Source organism: Cervus elaphus, chromosome 13 (assembly GCF_910594005.1).
Source record: "Cervus elaphus chromosome 13, mCerEla1.1, whole genome shotgun sequence".
NCBI classification, from domain to species: Eukaryota; Metazoa; Chordata; class Mammalia; order Artiodactyla; family Cervidae; genus Cervus; species Cervus elaphus.
Genome location: NC_057827.1, coordinates 55,739,258 through 55,757,662, shown reverse-complemented (window position 1 = coordinate 55,757,662; position 18,405 = coordinate 55,739,258). Strand labels below are relative to the sequence as shown.

General features: G+C 35.7%; 1 non-coding gene across 1 annotated transcript; it reads left to right on the top strand.

Annotated features, from left to right (window-relative positions):
- The first annotated feature begins 16,847 nt into the window (after positions 1-16,847).
- Positions 16,848-16,955, top strand: LOC122707077. The gene has a single exon (XR_006344608.1). It is a non-coding gene; the product is annotated as a U6 spliceosomal RNA (small nuclear RNA).
- Positions 16,956-18,405: the final 1,450 nt, after the last annotated feature.

Genomic DNA, 18,405 nt, shown 5'->3' with positions numbered 1-18,405 from the left:
CTGGGAAAACAGAAATAAAACACATTTGAATGGTATAAGGTTGCTAAAAATAACCACAAATTCAGGTTTGATTTCACAGATAGCATTTAAGGCAAAAACATTGGGTAAATAATTTAACGTAGAGAGTAAAATTGAAATACAAAAAAAATTCTGATCCACTTGCCTCAGTAATAAGTACTTTTAAATACTAGGAAGTGTATGATATTGCAACGTCATGTAATCTTATTAAAACTTATTCAGATGCTTAACATAATTTTTATAACATGAAGCACTTTGTCTTTTTAATATTCTGTAGACAATTTAAAAAGTCATGTCCACCATCCCCCAAGATAGTAACTGCCAGCATACTGTGAGGGAAGACGCGACTGCTTCTCACTTCAGATCCAACTCAAACCACCAAAGCCACTGGGCACAAAAAGACTGCATAGGGACCCCCCCACACAAGGACACCTCCTCAAGACTGCAATAGGTAAGTGTTTCATCTAGTGTCAGCGAGACAGAGAAAATTAAGCAAAATCAGGAGACAGAGAAAGTTGTTTCAAATGAGAGAACCTGAAAAACCCTTGAAAAAAACAACTAATGAAAGAGACAATTTACCAGATAAAGTGTTTGAACATCAGTAACAAGAACAGTAATAGAACTATGGAAAAGGATAAATGAACACAATGAGGATTTTGACAGAAACTAGAAAATATAAAAAAGAACCAGTCAGAATTGAAGAACACAATAACTGAAATGAAAGACATACTAGAAGGAATTAAAAACAGACTACATGATACAGAAGAATGCATGCTGATCTAGAGGACAGAATAATGGAAATCGATAGCATAGCAATAAGAAAGACAAATTAAAAAAGAGAGAGAGAGTGAGAGAGAGCTGAAGGGACTTCTGGGACAAAATCAAATGTATCAACATTAACATTATAGATATCCCAGAAAGAGAAGAGAGAGAAAGGGGTAAAAAAATGTGTTTGTACAATTATGGCTTGAAACTTCTGGACCCTGTAGGTGGCTCAGCTGGTAAAGAATCCACCTGCAATGCGGGAGACCGGGGTTTGATCCCTGCATTGGGAAGATCTCCTGAGAAGAATACCCACTCCAGTATTCTGGCCTGGAAAATTCCATGAACTGTATAATCCATGGGGTCACAAAGGGTCTGACATGACTGAGCAACTTTCACTTTCACAGGAAACACAGAGAGTCCCAAACAAGATGAACCAAAAAGGCCTACACCAAATTATATCATAACTAAATATCAAAAGTTACAGGTAAAGAGAGAATTCTAAAGGCAGCAAGGAAAAAAACAAGTCATACACAAAGAATCCCCATGAGACTAGCAGCTGATTTTTCAGCAGAAACTTAACAGGTCAGCAGGAAATGTCATGACAGCATGATACATTTAAAGTCCTGAAAGGGAAAACCCTACAACCTAGGGTAGTTTCTAGCCAGAAAGATTATTATTCAGAGTTAAAATACAGATTAAAAAAAAAACAAAAAACTTCCCAAACAAGTAAAAACTTAAAGAATTCATCAATACTAAACTGACCCTAAAAAAAAAAAAATGTTAAAGGGTCTTCTCTAAGTGGGAAAAAGGGGTTACAACAAGAATTAAGAACTTATAGGAAAGGAAAACAAAAAACACTAGTGAAGGCAAATATATAGTAAAGGCTGTGGGTTAACCACATAAATGCTAGTACAAGCTTTAAAAGAAAAAATTTGGAAAATCAACAACCACAATAAAGGGTTAAATGATAAGCATAAAAATGTAAAATATGACACCAGAAATGCAAAATGTGGAGGAGGGAAGTAAGAAAAAATGTAGAATGACTACCAGTTTAAAACATGTAGATATAGATCAACGTATATGAAACCCATGGAAATCACAAATCAAAAACCTACAATAGATATACAAAAACTAGCAAGGAAGGAACACAAGCATACTGCTAAAGAAAATCATCAAACCACAAGGAAAAACCTACAAGAAGAACAGAGAACTATTAAAACTATTAACACATTGTATTAAGTAATACAATGGCAAGTACATACATATCAATAATCACTTAAAACACCAATGCACTAAATGGTATGATACAGAAGACATAAGGCATCTGATTGCATAACAAACAAGACCTATTCATATACTACGTACAAAAGACTCGTATCAGAACTCTGTGGGAGAATGTGAGGGTGGGATGTTTCAAAAGAACAGCATGTATACTATCTATGGTGAAACAGATCACCAGCCCAGGTGGGATGCATGAGACAAGTGCTCGGGCCTGGTGCACTGGGAAGACCCAGAGGAGTCGGGTGAAGAGGGAGGTGGGAGGGGGGATCGGGATGGGGAATAAGTGTAAATCTATGGCTGATTTATATCAATGTATGACAAAACCCACTGAAATGTTGTGAAGTAATTAGCCTCCAACTAATAAAAAAATTAAAAAAAAAAAAAAAAAAAAGACTCGTATCAGAGCTAAAAACAGATGCAGATCAAAAGTGAGTAGATGGAAAAAGATATTTCATACAAACAAAAATGATCAAAGAAGACATACAGATGGTCAACAAGTACATAAAAAGGTGATCAACATCATTAATCATCAGAAAAATGCAAACCAAAACCACGATGAGTTATCAACTCACACCTGTCATACTGGTTATCATAAAAAAGACCAAAGATAACCAAATGTTGGTGAGGATGTGGAGAAAAGGGAGCTTGTAGTACACTGTAGGTGGGAATATAAATTTGCTACTGTGGAAAATAGTATGAAGGTTCATCAAAAAACTAAAAATAGAACTACCTTATGGTCCAACTATTACACTTCTCGTATATACATAAGAAGAAAAAAATACTAAGTCAAACGATATACGATGCCCCAATATTGATTGTATTATTTACAACAGTCATGATATGGAAGCCATCTAAATTTCCATTAACAGATGAATGATAAAGAACTGTTTTCTCTCTCTCTCTCTCTCTCTATATATATATATAAATGCAGTGAAATGTTGCTCAGACATTAAGAAGAATGAAATTCTTCCATTTTCAGTGGCACGAATGAATGTAGAGGTTATCATGCTTAGGGCCATAAGTCAGAGAAAGACAAATACTCTATGTTATCATTTATAGGTGTAATTTTTAAAATATCCCAGTAAATTGAGCAATACAGAAACAGACTCTCAGATACAGAGAATAAACTTGTTACCAGTGAAGAGAGGGAAAGGGCAGGGGTGAATTAGGGGTATGAGATTAAGAAATATGTATAAAGTAGATAAGCCACAAGAATATACTGTACAATGACTTTTTCTAAGGCTCTGGTTGCCTGAGTTACGAGTGGGGCATGAAGATGTGCTGCCGCCTTGTGGCCGCATCTCAGAACTACAACCTTAAAACCCGCACTGCCGGGCACTTAAGGGTCACACGTTCTCAGGGCTACCCATGAACCCCTTCCCTCAAGAAATGTCCCGCGGCAGGTAGTGGAAAACAAAATCAAAACAGCACCGACTCTCTAGAAACCAATTTCAAGAGCTAAACTTTACTGTCACAAAGAAAATCACCTGAAAAAATGCTCGGCCTCCCTAATGATTAGAAAACTGCCAATCATAATGAGGAGATATCCCCTGACACCAGTCATCACAAGATCCACACAGGAAGAATGCTCCAGAGGGCAGGTAGAAATGGGAGCCACCATACACATACATAGGTGGGAATGTAGATTTGCAACAGCCACTATGGAGAAAAGTAGCAAAGTTCCTTATAAAAATGAAGAATAGAGGTACCCCGAGATTAGGAAAAAAATTGTGAAATGAAATTTGTGCCATTTGCAGCGTCATGGATGGAGCAGGAGATTATCACACTAAATCGGGTGAGCCAAAGAAAAACATCACAGACTTAGAAAAATAGAGGTACCCCGAGATTAGGAATCTCACTATGGAGCATATACCCAGATAAAACCATCCTTCAGAAAGGCACATGTTCCTCAAAAGTCATTGCAATACCCAAGACATAGAAATAATCGAACTGTCCATCACCAGATGAATGCAGAAAGATGTTACATATACTCAATACACTATTACTCCGTCAGAAAGCAGAGTGAAATTTGTGCCATTTGCAGCATCATGGATGGACAAGGAGAGTATCACACTAAATCGGGTAAGCCAGACAGAAAACAAACATCACTGATACCATTTATAGGAGGACTCTAAAACCTGAAACAAAGAAACAAATGTACCAAACAAAAACAGGCTCACAGACTTAGAAAAGTAACATAGTTACCAAAAGGGGAAGTGGGGAGGGATAAATTAAGAGGCTGCGACTATGAGAAACACACATATAAAACAGATAATCAGTGAGGACCTTTGAGATAGGCCAGGACACTACTCAACATTCTGTCCTAACCTTCATGGCAAAGGAATCTGAAAAACAGTGGGTATAGGTTTATGTATAAGTGAATACAGTGGTTGTAGGACTGAAAAGTCAACATTGTATATCAACTATGGACATGAGCTTGAGTAAACTCCAGGAGCTGGTGCTGGACAGGGAAGCCGGGCATGCTGCAGTCCATGGGGATGCAAAGAGGTGGACATGACTGAGCGACTGAACTGAACTGATACTGCAGTAAAAAACAGAAATAGAGTTCTCAGAAATTTTTTAAAGTTAAAATAATATATTGTACAGTGAAGGGAATTATAGCCATTACCTTGTAATATCTTTAAATGGAATATGATCTATAAAAATATTGAGTTACCATATTGTACATCTGAAATTAACATAATATTGTAAATAAACTATACTTCAACTTTTTTTAAAAAAGACAAGAAACAAAAGTAAAAAGAATGAAAAATATGGTACAAATAAGACATAAAACTTTGTGGAAAATTTCTTGGAATAAATCAGGTACTGTGATCAGTACTTTATGCCTTTAAAACTGAGGTTTATAACCTCTAGTGAACCATGGATTCATCTTAGTGTCTCAAACAACACTTTCTAACAGAATGAAAGTGAAAGTCACTCAGCGGTGTACAATTCTTTGCGATCCCGTGGTCTAGACAGTCCATGGAATTCTCCAGTCCAGAGTACTGGAGTGTATAACCTTTCCCTTCTCCAGGGGATCTTCCCAACCCAGGGGTAGAACCCAGGTCTCCCACATTGCACACAGATTCTTTACCAGCTGAACCACCAGGGAAGCTTCTAAGAGAACAGTATGAAAATATATATAATTTCTGAGTTTATCACTTTCAGAAAGATTAAGCATTATTCTTCCTGTAACATTTGTTTCAGTTTTGTATTATGTCTGTGTCTGTGTGTGTCCTGATAGAATGTACTACATACTGTAGGGCATGGGCAAAACATTCGACAGTCACTGCCTTAGCTCACTTAATTCACCACAACAAAAGTATATATTAAGCCTGATTAACAGTGCCAATTTATAGAAGGAAAATTGAATTTCATATTTGACATGTAATTTTACCAATTTACATTTAGTGTGTTAAATCTTGAACCTGAGATTCAGAACATATCATAATACCATGATTTAGATTCTTCTGAGTATCTGCTTTTTCACAGATTTCCTAGTTTTTAAACCTCTTAAGTAAGTAAGTAAAGTCTCTTGTTCTTCCAGGGTTTGATAAGAACCACACAAACTTATGTCTTCAGCATTTTATACATACACACACTCAACTCTTTTTAGGACATATATTTATGATAACATAGCATTCTGGATATTATTAAAAGCAAAACATTTAGGAGTTGGATGTTGTTCAGGCGCTAAGTTGGGTCTGACCCTTTCGACCCCATGGACTATGGGATTTCCCAGGCAAGAATACTGTAGTGACTTGCCATTTGCTTCTCCAGGGGATCTTGCCAACCCAGAGATCAAACCCATGTCTCCTGCAATGACAGGTGGATTCTTTACTGCTCAGCCACCAGGGAAGCCCAGGAGTTGGATTAAACTATAACAAATATAAATGTATTGCCAAGCTTTTAAGAATTTATAAGCAAAACATCCAAGAGAAATAAACACACTAAAGCCCTACAAAAAACCAATGTATCCAATTCTAGAAAGTAAAAGGTTAAGTTAAAAGAGTGAATTAAATACAGAAGAGAGTGTTGCTCCCTCAGGGCAAAAACCTAGCACCGCAAAACAGAAGTTGGAGCATTCTTACCACAAAGACACAAAGGATAACAATGTGAGATGGTGGATGTGTTAGTTGATGCTGTGGCAATCATTTCATAATATATATGTATATCAAATCATCCCTTGTATGCTCCAACATTTGCAATTTCACTTGTCAATTATACCTCAATAAAGTGTGGAAAAAATAATTGGGGACATTATAATTCTAAGGGGAAACTGTACATTGGTCCTAGAGCCAGACAAAGTCAAAAGACAGAGCTGGTGTCTCAGAGAATTGAAAAACCTAAAGCTGATACATATATGAGTGATGCTTTATTTTATTAGCCATTTAGGATGCTCTACTTCATTTGTCATAAAAGCAGCATAAATTATTTTAAAAGCTTTATTGAAAGAGTTGACATGTACATATTTAATGTGCACAATTTGTTAAGTTTGATGTATTAGTAAACATATGCCATCATTACCACAATCAAGATAATGAAGCTATCCATCACCTCCAAAAGTTTCCTTATGCCCTTTGTAATTCCTCTGTTCACCCTGCCACTCTTCATCTCTGTATCCAGCTACATCAAACTCTCCACATCAGTCCTCAGTTAACCACAGCCCTGCTTTATGTTATTATATTAATATATTGGTTTACATTTCTAAGAATGTTACACAAATAGAATCATTAGTATGCTCTCTTTATTTTGGGAGAATGGGTCTGGGTCCTTTCACTCAGCTCAACTATCTTGAAACTGATTCATACTGCTACACATGCCAATGTTTTTATGACACTTTATGATTAGGTCTTACTTCATCATATTTATAAAGCACATTTTTGTCCATTCATCAGTTGAAGGAAACCTATGTTGCTTATAATTCTAAACTATTACAAACAGATTCTGTGAAATTTTGCATAGTAATCTTCGTGTGGAAACATTCTTTCATATCTCTTGAGTAAACACCTAGTAATACAAAGCCAGAGTCATGTGGTAATCATAGGTTTATCTTTTATGATGCTCCAAACTGTTACCTTATCTCTTACCTCAAAGCCATCATACTATTTTAGGTGTATGAGCATTCTGCTTGTACAATATCCTCACACATTTGGTATTTTGTTGTTGTTGTTAATTAGAACTTAAACCATTTTAACAGATACTGATGAAAGACAAATCAAAGAAAATTTAAACATTAAGGTTTTTTTTTTTCTGCTCTTTGGCCTCCTCTCTCCCCTCTACTGTGCCTTGTGTATCTGCATCGTGCATTGACCAAACCTTCATCTCAGCAGAAGTATTTGTTCACCCATCAAGAACAACATTCTCCAGCATCGACAAGGTGACTCCTTAGGAGATACTCTTCCTGCTTAATCCTGTAAGGGGCCACAATGACCCATGACCCACTACTTGCTTCATACCTGAAGACCTGGGTTGTGTAAGCTGTCAATAATATGTTACTTAATGTATAGCCCCTTCTCTCAAAACGTTATATAACTGTGCCTTAGGCTCTAATAGGCAGAACAGTTCTTGGAATTTTCTGAGAGGCTGTTACTAATTTTTTTCATTGATAACATAAAATGAAACCTCATTGTGGCATAATTGACATTTCCTAATGACAGATTTTTAAATATTCCTGTGCTCATTTGTCATCTGTATATCATCTTTGGCAAAGTACCTGACAAATCATCTGCTCATTTAAAATATTGCTTTTTGCTTTCTTATAGTTGAATTTTCAGAAATCTTCATATATTATGAATATATGTATTGAGCTGGCCATAAAGCTCATTTAGTTTTCTCTGCAACATTGTACAGAAAAATCTAAACAAACTTTCTGGCCAACCCAATATTTTATCAGGCTTAATACTTGCAAATATTCTCTCCAATTCTATAGTTTGCTTTTCATTTTCTTAACAGTATATTTTGAGGAGCAAAAGTTCTTATTATTTTTTGAAGAACAATTTATCCATTTTCTTTTAGTGATTATGGGTTTTGTGTCACATAAAAGACATTTTTTGCCTTAAAAAAATCACAAAATGTCCTATTATATATTTTGTTCTAGAAGTTACATAGCCATGGGTTGTGCATGGTTTGTTGAAAAGACTATTCTTTGTCTATCAAAGTGCATTTGCCCTTTTGATGGATGTAAACTGACCACATATGTATGGGTCTAGTTGTGAACTCTATATTCCGAACGATGAGGTCCAGTTTTGAAGTCTATATTGATTTAGTTTTCTATCTTTATACCAGTACCACATACTATTGATTACTGTAATTTTAAATAACACACCTCCGATCTTGTCATTTTATGAAAGCTCTTCTGGCTACTGTATTAGGGTTCTTCAGAGAAACAGACTGAATAGGGTGTGTGTGTCTGTGTGTCTGTGGGTATCTGTGTGTGTGTTCTGACGAGTCCCAAGATCTGTATGTTGAGTCAATAAGCCATCAACTCCAAGGCTGGCTGGCTTGCTATCCAGAAAGAACCAGTGTTTCAGGTTGAGTTCTAAGGCAGGAATAAAAGTAGTGGCCCATTACTAAGGCAGTCAGTAGAATTATCTCTTACCTGGAGAAACGTCTCTCTCCAGATCTTCAACCGATTGGATGAGGCTTATCCACATTAAGGAGAGTCATCTCTTATTTTCGGTCTAACAATTTAAATCTTGATCTCATTAAAAAACGCCTTCACAAAAACACCCTGAATAATATTTGACAAAATAGCTAGCACTGTCTGGTCTGTTCAAAGTGACATACAAACTTAAGCATGACTGTTACTCTGGTCCTTTGCATTTCATTATGAATTTCAGTTTGTGGACTTCTGCAAAAAGTCTACTGGAATTTTGACTGGGATTGTGTTGAATCTATAGTTGATTTTAGGAAGAATTGAAATAACAAATATATTTCAGTTTCCTGATACATAAACATTGTATCTATTTATTTAGGTTTCCTGTAATGTCTTTAAGCAAAGTTTTATAGTTTTCAGTGAACAGTCCCCAGAATTTTTTTGCCTAAAATGCCTCTAAGCAGTTTGTATTTTTGGTGTAGTAAGTGGCATCACTGATTTCCAATATTTTTATGTCTTCTCTCTCTCCTGGACCAAGGTTAGCTGCTTATATTAATTTTCTGGGGGAATAAAACAAACAAAGAAAAAACTAACTTCAGTTTGCATTGAGTCTTTTTGTTGTTTTCTTTATTGCTGATTTATACTTTGATCTTTTTTTATTTCCTTTTATTTGCTTACTTTGTGGTTCATCTGCTCTTATTTCTCTAGTTTCTCAAGGTAATTAATATCTACACACATTGATTTGAAAGCTTTATTTTATTCTGATTTAGATGTTTAATGCAATAGGTTTCAAGTTTAGCTGCATCCAACAAATTAAGTATGTTGTATTCTCATTTTCACAAATTTAAAAATATTTCTTACTCTCTTTTGATTTCTCCTTTGGCCTGTGTGTTATTTAGAGTTATGTTGCTTAATTCCAAATATTTGGGGATTTTAAATACATCTTTCAATTAATAATCTTTAATTCAGTTCCTTCATGGTCACAGAATTTACTTGGTAGACTTGAATATTTTGGAATTTATTGAGTTTTGTTTTATGGCAAAGAATATAGTGAATGTTCTTGATAAATGTTCTGTGTTCACTGGAGAAGAATGTGCACTTTGCTATTATTGGGTGAAGTGTTCTATAAATGTCAGCTTGATTAACTTGTTTAATAGTGTTGTTCAATGTTTTCAATCCTTACTGGTTTATCTATTTGTTCTCTATTCTTGAGAGAGGAGTTTTGAAATCTGCAAGTACTGTTGTGGATTTGTCTTGTTTTAATTTAATCAGTTTGTGCTTAAGTATTATGAATCTTTATCATTTGGTGCAGAAACACCTAGGATGGTCCGAGGTTGGTTGTTTTTTTGATAAACTTATCCTCTTGGCATCATGCAATTACTCTCTTTATAGTTTATTCTGAAACCTATGTTGATATTAGTAGAACTACCACTGTTTTTTTTTTTTTTTGAAAGATGGTGTTTTTTTCTATTAGTTTACTTTTTACCTTTTCTGGTTGTATGTTTAATGTGGTTTTCTTGTAGGAAGCATGTAGTTGGGCCATATATTTTTTAAAATTTTATACATTAGAATAAATTCTGTCTCTTAATCTGAGTATTTAGCTCATTCACTTAATTTTGATTATGGATATTCCTGGGTTTTTACCTACCATTTTCCTGTTTTCTGTGTGTAGCATCTGTCTTGTCCCATTTTTCTTCTTTATCTGCCTTATTTTAAACAAGTTTAGTACTCTTTTTCAATCCCATTTTATCTCCTTTGTTGGCTTATTAGTTTTGTCCTCTTTATGGCTGCTTTGTGACTTATATACATCTTTAAATTATCATATTTTACCTTTAAGTGATATTACACCACCTTATGTTTAATATAAGAACCTCATAGCTGCATAATTCCATTTCTCTCTTCCTAAGCTAGGTGATAGTTGTGTTGAAAAAAAGAAAAAGAAAAAGCAGCCTCTGCTATCCAGAATGTAATCTAATGCTCATAGCTAAGCCTTGATGTTATTATAAAATGATTTAATGCTTACAGCTTAATCACTTTGTTCTACTATTGAATGTAACAATGTGACAAAATGCCTGTATTAGGTGAGATTACTTTAAGATTATGATACAATGAGACAAAAACAAGGTCATTAGAAAATTCACAAAAAAACTAAGGGTCCCACATTGTAAGTGTCTTCACCAATTACCGCTCCATCCTCATTTCGGTCTGCCTTCTTAGAGAAAAGAATTATTGAGATGCCCAATCATGCAATTGTTCCACTTTCTGACAGAATGAGCCCCTGCTTCTTTAGCACCTTCCCCAAATTTCCCAACCAGAGCCTAAACACTATAATAGGATTCTTCTAACATCCTCTTCCTAATGCACTCCATAGCTCCCAGTGCCGTGTTCCACCCCACTGCAACGAGCAATAAACTCAAGGTATTTTACTCTATGTACTTTCCTGGTGATCATTAGCTAAAAAGAACTGACATTTTCATGTATTTTCTTCTACATGTGTAACAAGATTATCCTGTGAAGATGTGGAATAAATAAAAACAATGCTCAAATGCTCACTTCGTGAATTACAAAATCTGATCATTTGAACTACCATTTTGATATTATCTTATAAAATTGAGAAGGTAAGCAATCTGTGAATTACACTCCTTGATTAATAGGCTTGTGTACCAGGCAATGAATATCTCTAATATGCCCAAACAATTCTGTTTATAATAGGAAAAAAACTGAAAACATTTTGTTTCCACCAATAGGGAAATGGACAAATAAATTGCAGCATGTTCATACAGTGAACATTAATGAAATATAGTTGCATGCATCAAAATGAATACATTTCCTATTCAGTCAGAAAAGAAATATAATATAATACCACTAAATATAAAGAGCAAATTATATAAAACCAAACAGTATATGGCTGGGCATGGTTACATTTGTACAAAAAATATAACCAAAGAAATTATAAACACAACATTCTGGTCATTAGTTTCCTCTGTGTAAGAAGAGAGTTTGAATCAGTGATTTGTATGAACAAAGGATTAAAAAAATATAATTATTTTGCAATTTCTTAATACTTAACTTGGGCTTGCCTAGTGAATCAGAGGTCAATAATCCTCCTGCCAATGCAAGAGACATGGGTTTGATTACTGGGTTGAGAAGATCCCTTGGAGGAGGGAATGGCTACCCACTCCAGTATTCTTGCCTGGAAAATCCCATGGACAGAGGAGCCTGGTGGGTTATAGTCCATGGGGTCACAAAAGAGTCAGACATGACTTAGTGACTAAATGACAATACCTAACCAGGGCTGTGAATTAATGGGTTTGTACTATACTCTTACCATGCATAAATTGGGGGTGCATGATTATGTTTCATAGTAAAAGGAAATTTATCTATTTGTATATGTTAATAAAATTATCCAGATTTAAATATAAGGTTACAAAATGACTAATCTTTAAAGACTACATATATGAGATCAATTTCTAACAAGGCTGCCTGAGTGAATGAGGCTGTCTCACTCTTCGGAGGAATGAAACTTTGAACAATAATTTGCGGCTTGTATACTTTATAATCATATAAACCTGATAAAGCAGGATTTTTTGTGCTCAATAAAGAGATGGTAACCTCAAATGTTTATCAAAAATCAGTTTTTAGAAACTTACAGAAACAAAAAAATCAGGTTTTTTAGACTTTTCCATCCTCTTCATGAACTATACCAAATGTCCATTCTCAAATCATTTTTGAACTAGGCATGCATCCTGCTGGTTCCCTCATTAATGAAAGTTTGATATAAGAATTTTTTCCCTTGAGCATTATGTTTTTAACATTTGAGAATTATAACTGACTCTTATGAAAATCCCACTGAAATGTTACAGTCACTCAATTAGGAAACAGCTCATGGATCAAAAAATTAACAAATGCAGCTTTGAAACCTCTGCCCTTTCCTGATCCGTGAATTCTTGCTGATTTGTGGCGAATGGCTTTGTTTTCAGAACCCCTATATGTTAATATCTAATGACCTAAGGTGTCTTTATCTTTCAGAAGATAGAAAATTAAAAAACAAACAAACAAACATAAATAATGACTGAAAATTGATTTAAAAGATGGTCAATTCCTCATTATTCTCTTTATTATCTTTCGAATAGGAATCTGAAATATTTAGTCTGATTTGGTCTTGGAGCTCATGGCAGAATGTTTTCCCTCCAGAGTCAAAGCCTTGGATATCTGGTTCTAGTTGGACCCCTGCCTTTTTAGTTTGCAGCTGGCATACTATCTGGGATGCCACTGTTTCAATGTGAAAAATCTGTGAAAGCTTCAAACGGTGAAATAGAATAATGATCTTTCAGATGCCTGCTAGTGTTTCTTTTGTTTAAGGAATTTCATGGCAGGTGGGGAAGTGAGGGAGGTCACGAAGTTAGAATCACAAAGTTAAGTGGGAAAGGAAGTAGCAGCCCACAGGGGCCTGTATGTCTTATAACTGAAGAAAGAGTAAAATATGTACATATTTTTATTAGGATAAGAAATTACCACTTCTTAAAGGTCTGCCTAATGGAAAGGTTTTTGTATTTTTCCTTTTCATCCATTTCACCACACAGGAATTGTTTTCATGTATTTTTTGTGTCTGGATTTTTTTTCATCTATGGGAAAAGTTGTAAAAGAGAAGTTGCAAAGTTCTTTATGAATTTAAGTATTTTATCTGTAAAATAAAAGAGCCTTTATTTCTTGTGCTAATGTTATATTAACACAAAATCTTTTCCTAAGATATAACACATTGAATTATAGTTTCTTAACATTAAAGAAGTCCTTATTCTGATCAGCTAATAAAGAATAAATGCATCTATAAATTTGAGAGAGAGGCTCATAAATATTCAATTTGAATATACAGAAAGAAGAAGTTAAACCTGCGAATACTTGAGATATACTAGGCTCTTCAGAAGAATGTCTTCTTACCAAAGCTGCTAACACCATCACTCATTTTGAAATATTTGTATAGAATAAACAAGCATATTTAAAAATTTTAAGGATTTGGTTTGTTTTGCCCTGGAAAGCCTAGTTAGTAAAAATGTACTTGAACTTCCACATCAGCACGATGGCAGAAGTTCTATACAGTCAGCAAAAACAAGACCGGGACATGACTGTGGCTCAGATCATGAACTGCTATTTGCAAAATCAGACTTAAATTGAAGAAAGTAGGGAAAAACATTAGACCTAATCAAATCCATTATGATGATACAATGGAGGTGACAAGTAGATTCAAGGGATTAGAGCTGATAGACAGAGTGCCTGAAGAACTATGGATGGAGGTCCATAACACCGTACAGGAAGTGGTGATCAAAACTATCCCCAAGAAAAAGAAATGCAAAAAGGCAAAATAATTGCCTGAGGAGGCCTTAAAAATAGCTGAGAAAAGAGAAGCTAAAGGCAAAGCAGAAAAGGAAAGACATACCCATCTGAACGCAGAGTTCCAAAGATAGCAAGGGAAGATGAGAAAGCCTTCCTCAGTGATCAATGCAAAGAAATAGAGGAAAACAATAGAATGGGAAAGACCAGAGATCTCTTCAAGAAAATTAGAGATACCAAGGGAACATTTCGTGCAAAGATGGGCACAATAAAGGACAGAAATGGTATTGACCTAACAGAAGCAGAAGAAATTAAGAAGAGGTGGTAAGAATACACAGAAGAACTGTACAAAAAAGATCTGACTGACCCAGATAACCATGATGGTGTGATCACTCACCTAGAGCCAGACATCCTGGAATGCAAAGACAAGTGGGCCTTAGGAAGAATCACTATGAACAAAGCTAGTGGATGTGATGGAATTTCAGTTGAGCTATTTCAAATCCTAAAAGATGATGTTGTGAAAGGGCTGCACTCAATATGCACACAAATTTGGAAAACTCAGCAGTGGCCACAGGACTGGAAAAGCCAGTTTTCATTCCAATCCCAAAGAAAGGCAATGCCAAAGAATGTTCAAACTACCACACAACTGCACTCATCTCACACGCTAGCAAAGTAATGCTCAAAATTCTCCGAGAGGTTTCAGCAGTACATGAACTGAGAACTTCCAGATGTTCAAGCTAGAATTAGAAAAGGCAGAGGAACCAGAGATCAAATTGTCAACATCCATTGAAATACACAAAAAGCAAGATTTCTAGAAGAACATTTACTTCTGCTTCATTGACCATTCTAAATTCTTTGACCCTGTAGATCACAACAAACTGTGGAATATTCTTAAGGAGATGGGATTACCAGACTACCTTACCCATCTCCTGAGAAATCTGTATGCAGGTCAAGAAGCAACAGTTAGAACTGGACATGGAAACAACTGTTCCAAATTGAGAAAGTACATCAAGGCTGTATATTGTCACCCTGCTTATTTACCTTATATGCAGTGTACCTCATGTGAAATGCCGGGCTGGATGAAGTACAAGCTGGAATCAAGATTGCCTGGAGAATTATCAGTTATTTCAGATATGCAGATGACACCACCGTTATGGAAGAAAGCAAAGAGGAACTGAAGAGCCTCTTGATATAAGTGATAGAGGAGAGTGAAAAAAGCTGACTTAAGACTCAACATTCTACAAACTAAGATCATGGCATCTGGTCCCATCACTTCATGGCAAATAGATGGGGAAACAATGGAAATGGTAATGGACTTTATTTTTCTTGGGCTCCAAAATCACCACAGATGGTGACTGAAGCCGTGAAATTAAAAGATGCTTACTCTTTGGAAGAAAAGCTATGACCAACTTAGACAGCATATTCAAAAGCAGAGACATTACTTTGCTGATAAAGGTCCATCTATTCAAAGCTTTGGTTTTTCCAGTAGTCATGTATTGATGCGAAAGTTGGGCCATAAATAAGGCTGAATGCCCAAGAATTTATGCTTTTGAACTGTGGTGGGGAGAAGACTCTTGAGAGCCCCTTGGACTTTAAGGAGATTAAACCAGTCAATCATAAAGGAAATCAGTCCTGAATATTCATTGAAAGGACTGATGCTGAAGCTGAAGTTCTAATAATTTGGCCACCTGAGGCAAAGAACTGACTCATTGGAAAGAAACCCTGATGCTGGGAACGACTGAAGGCAGGAGGAAAAGGGGATGACAGAGGATGAGATGGTTGGATGGCATCACCGACTTGATGGACATGAGTTTGAGCAAGCTCCAGGAGTTGATGATGGATGGGGAGGTCTGTTGTGCTGCCATCTATGGGGTCACAAAGAGTTGGACACAACTGAACAACTGAATTGACACTAAGAGAATGTTTCTTTGAAAAGATAAAGTTGATAATCTATTAGCCAGACTCATCAAAAAAAAAAAAAAAGAAAAGAAATTGCCCAATAAAATTAGAAATGAAGGTAGAGAGTTATTACAACTGATATCACAGAAATACAACTATAAGAAAATACCATGAACCATATGCCAAGAAACGGGACAATCTAGAAAAAAGTGAATAAATTCATAGAAATATACAACCTATCAAGAATCAATCATGACAAAATAGAAAATATAAATAGACCCATTACTAGTAAAGAGATTGAGTCAGTAATCAAAAACCACCCATAAACAAAAGTCCAGAACCAGATGACTTCACTGCTAAATTCCACCCAGCATTTTATGAAAAACTAATCTTTCTCAAACTCTTCCAAATGGTCAAGGAAGATGGAACACTTCCAAACTCATTTTAAAAGGCCAGCATTACCCCAGCACCAAAACCAGAAAAGGAAATTTACAGGCCAATATCTTTGAGGAACAAAAATGCAAAAACCTTCAACACAGTGTTAGCAAACTGAATTCAACAATGTATTGAAAGTAGTCATACACATGGTCAAGTGAGATTTATACCTTGAATCCAAGGATGAGTTAACATTCACAAGTCATTTAATGTGATACACCATGTTAACAAAAAGAAGAATAAAAGTCGTGATCATCTCGATACATACAGAAAAAGCATTTAACAAATCTACAGTCTACATTGAACTTCATTAAGCACTTTATTTCAGTTGTTTCAACATTTTTAAAATTACCACTTTTTAGTATGCTTATCTGGGCTATTAGTATGGTGAGATTATGATATTCACCTCAGATAGCCTCTTTATGGTTTTGTTTCTGACTTCTTTTGTGTTTTGCATATGACTTCACTACCATGCCCAGGGGTATTTTAATATTTTATAAGAAGCTAATAGTCTGGACTTGTGCTCGCTTCGGCAGCACATATACTAAGATTGGAGCGATACAGAGAAGATTGGCATGGCCCCTGCGCAAGGATGACACGCAAGAAAAGAAAAAAAGAAAAAAAAAAAGAGAAAAAAAAAAAAAGAAGAAAAAAAAAAAAATAGTCTGGACTTCTCTGGTGGTCTGATGGTAAAGATTCTGCCTCCCAATGCAGGGGACACGGGTTCAATCACTGGTCCAGGGAGATTCCACATGCTACAGGTCAACTAAGCCTGCACCACAGCTCCTGAGCCTGGACTCTAGAGCCTACAAGCTGCAACTACTGAGTCCACGTGCCACAGCTACGAACACTTAAGACTGCGCACTTGGAGCCCATGCTCCTTAACGAGAGAAGCCACCACATTGAGAAGCCTGCACACGGTAACTGGAGAGTAGCCCCGGCCTGCTGCACCTGGAGAAAGCCCCTATTCAGCAACAAAGGCCTAGCTCAGTCAAATAAAGAAATTAATTAAAAATTTAAAAAAGAAAATTGACATCTAGCATTAAAAAAAAAAACCTAATATTTTATAGTGGCACTGTAAAGATAAACATTTAGGTTTAAACATCATGAATAATTTTCCATTCTCTTTAAAGAAAAATCAATTATCTTTCTCATCCTCCTCCTCAGTATATTTAGGCTATCATCCTGATTTTTCCTTTTTCTGAAATCCCTACCATTGATGCTTTCTTTTTTCTGTCAGCCTTGCAAATGCTGATACTCCTATCTTTTTTATTTGTTTTCACATCTCGGCCCAAGATGTATTCTTACGTGTTCTTATGCCATAACTCACATAGTACAGGTCTTCTCTCAAATGTAATTATTACCACACTTTCTGTTTTTGCTCTTCTAATCATCTGTATTTCTCATTAGGCCAGAGCTTGGGGAGAGTGATCCTTATGTCCATCACAGGGCAATTCGGCAGGATTTTGCAGCTCATATACTGAACAGAGTTGCCCAACCAAGGGTGGGTATTTCCTTAGGGTCTGTGTCCCACTCTTTACTAGGCTATTTGCTCTGTCAGTTTCTCACTAGATGGGATGCAGTTTTGCAGTTAATTATCAGGTTCTTCTAAAAATCCTTGCAGAGGCCCTGTATGTACTAATGGGCCCCTGGGCTAGCTGTTCCTAATTGTACTCTAGGATCAATTCAGTGCCTTACAAAATAAGTACCTAAAAAAAAAAGTTTAACTAATTGAATGACTTAATAATTGTTAGCTCCTGATAAATCATGCTTCTTCCATTCAGTAATAGTGCTTTAGTTTTACATCATCTTAGGAAGTGACTGATATAGCTATGAGAACAACGAATTTGGTGCTCTTGCGCTTATTTTTCCAGTTTCACCATTTACCAACTGTGTGCCCTTGGTGAAGTTATGGAGCCTCTCTGATTTTTAGTCCCCTCATCTGCTAAATGAAAATATTAATAGTACTTATTCCACAGAACTATCATGGAATTAATGAATAAAAATATATAAAGAGCTTGAGACAGTGCTTGACACATAAAAATGTTACTTAAATTCTTGTTACTACTTGTAACTGT